This window comes from Mizuhopecten yessoensis, unplaced genomic scaffold (genome assembly GCF_002113885.1).
Source record: "Mizuhopecten yessoensis strain PY_sf001 unplaced genomic scaffold, ASM211388v2 scaffold8195, whole genome shotgun sequence".
Lineage (NCBI taxonomy): Eukaryota > Metazoa > Mollusca > Bivalvia > Pectinida > Pectinidae > Mizuhopecten > Mizuhopecten yessoensis.
Window position 1 is genome coordinate 1,592,579 of NW_018407426.1, and position 3,250 is coordinate 1,595,828.

Consider the following 3,250-nt stretch of genomic DNA (forward strand, 5'->3'; position numbering starts at 1 on the left):
TCTTTCACGGATTTTGGTCAAACTTTATACAAAGGTCAGCTATTGGTATACCTCTGACATCCTTGTGTTTCATGGTTCCAAGGTCAAGGCCAAGGTCACTGTTGCTATATATAGCAAATCATCAACCGATTCAATTTAAACACTTAGTAACTTCATTCTTTCATCGATTTTGGTCAAACTTTATGCAAAGGTCAAGTATGAGTATACTTCGGACATTGTTGTGTTTCAGGGTTCCAAGGTCAAGGCCAAGGTCACTGTTGCTATATATATCAACTTTAAGTGTAGTACCTTGTGTGTGTGCATGTTTCAGGGGGCATTTATGTCTTACATACATTTTCTAGTTTCACGCGTGCCGATTTATAACTAGTTACAGACAGAAACTGTTTAATTATATTTGGCATCATTATCTGTCAAACTTCGGTGAAAGTTACGAAATTCGAAATTCAATCCGGTGTTTCAGGATGGAACAGGAATTGAGACTACTTATCGATATAACGACAATCTCAGTTATATTAAAGTATTACAATGTTGTTGTTTTTTTTTTTTTTAACTAACATTTCTATACATTTACTTATCGTCAAATATGTAATATGCTTTTTTTTTATTGCGATTCCCAAACAGATTTTCGCAACTTATCTCAACCATTCTTTTTGTGCCCTGACGGAAGTACGAAGAGGATTTAATTCTTAAAGTGGGAGGAAGATGGAGTATCCGGAGAAAACCCGCGTGGTCAGGCAGGTAACCGGGATTGATTCCGGCCATCTTGCAAAAGACAAGCGCTAATCACTGCGCCACCCGATCCATCATATACGTTACGCACAAGAACCTTATCCACTTTAGCTTTGACTGAAAGAAAATGGTGTCATTGATGCAAAAATTAAAATAATGTTCCCAGAACGGACCTTAATAAAATGGGCCGAACTTGCCCCGATCTCCCCGACTTGTTATGTCGGTCGTAATATCATTAGAGCTTATGTTTAATTGTTCCTCGACTAGCCGACTTTAAACAAAATTTATCTTATCTCATACTGAAAGCAGTATTCTGAATCAATATGTTCTCAAGAAGGACACACTAGTAAATATCAGAGATCAACAAAATCTACGCTCTTTAAGGCTTTGCCTTTTCATATTACGAGAGAGGCGTACTGTAACAAGGGAAGCAACTCTTACACATTCATCTTTTACTAACCTGGGGTTACGCTCACTTTCGCTCTAATTTTCTTGACAACGTCCACGGCGATTTTGAAGAAACTTCTTTTTGAGTTTTTAGATGGTAAAAAACCCACTATCGGTTTATAATGTAAGCGTATGAAAGTTCAACTGGATTTAAAACCATGTTTCCGGATTTTAGTTGTATTTTAAAACTAGGCCTGACGAGAAACCAATCCTATGCTGCTAAGCTATTAGAATATTATAATAATTAAGGCTGGGAAAGATTTTACACAAATTATCTTGTAATATTAATCCTTCATATCCGTATCATACATCGTAAATGCACAAAAAAATGTTTTGGTAAATGTGAATTTACATTATTTCATCATATATTTTATCTAATGTGTCCGAACTTTTTTTCCTCATCTATTTTTTCTCTCCAAGTTCACCCGATTTCTCTTCATCCGCATTTTCTCTCCTCATCCTCGCTTTCTCCTCGATCCCATTTTATCTCCTCGTCCTCACTTCTATCTCTTCATCCACATCCCATCTCCTCCGTCTTGTTCTTCCTCGTCCGCACTTTTTTCTCTTCAGTCACTTTTATCCTCCGCGTCTACACTTTTGTGAAAGTTCTCCTCATCCACCCCAACCCACTCCTCGTCCACACTTTTAATTCTGTCATTTTCCGAATTTCATCTAGCTTCTCGTACTCTCCCCTTCAAGTCCTTCCGTCTGTTATATGTTTACCTTATAGAATAATGTTGATCCATACTATACCACCGGCTGTCTAAGGAAATGACTGATATAGGCTTAACCTGTTGTCTGATCCTTTCTATAGCACATGTATTGTTATATAATTCTTACTATCTGTTCATCGTTATTATTGTTATTCCAGTGTAGACCTCCTCGTAGACAATTTCTCTCCACGACCGCAGTTTTCGTCCTGGTGACGTCCGCACTCTCTATCTCTCCTCATCCACACATTTTCTCCTAGTCTGCTCATTTTCGCGTTTATATTTCCTGCTTCAAATTAAAGATTTATAATTAAAATATCACATTATAGATAATGCGTAAGATGAGAGAATCTCGGAATCCAAACCTCTTTTCCTCATAGGAACACTGAAGGTGTCATTAATCCAGATAAAATGTATTTTGCTTTACTTCTCAAATTGCTATATTCAAAGCAAGTCCCTGACCTCCAACTTGTAATAAAATTAATATATTTTCACATTTTTTGAAGTTTTATTACGCTTACATTGTGAATTAATATACAACATGCATTATTATTTATTTACTTATTGTCTTTCTACACATTGGGTCCCAAACAGAAACATTCTTAGTTGCCAGTTTCTGAGATTTATTATTTTGTTCAGTGGGGTAGTGCTGTTCGAGAGGGGGTGGGGGGTTGAGTCCTTCCTTGGAGTCAGGATTTCGGGGTGGGGTGCGTGCATGGGTTGCGAAATAGTTTGTCGCATAGACGGACCCCGCACCTGGATCCTGATCAGGGGGCTCATGGGCGTACTAGGCATAATATAGGGCAATTGATAAGAAGGGACAAATTGTTCTGGGTTGACTGGGGTCAAAGGGTAAGGCACTGGGTGCGGGGTAACTTTCTCTCGGATACGTGCCTGAATGTTAGTCTGCCATTTTTTTTTTATATATATAATAAATTTGTCTATGTTCAGATACATATAACTACTGAATAATATATATACAAGCAGTCTCTGGTTTGTTAAAACATTTCGCATATCAATGACAGCTAGCATGTCCGTCCTCACGTGCCTAGACTATGTCCATTCCATCTTTGATACTCAGTGAGTGAGGGTAAAAAATCGAGTAATGAATCTCTCTCTAGAAACTAAATTTCCATGATTTTGTAATGTTACAAATAAAATAGGAAAACAATTCTCTAACGTTCACGTGCTTGAGATAAAAATTGAATTTATTCCCTAATTAACACAATCTCTGTGTAGTCGCTACGGGTGGGCGAATCACAAAAGGCGCGAGATGCTGTTACGTCACGTGCCAATTCACGCATGCTGATAAGATAAAGAAAATCAATATGGCAGCTCACCTATGTTGAATGGTCGAGCGTTAA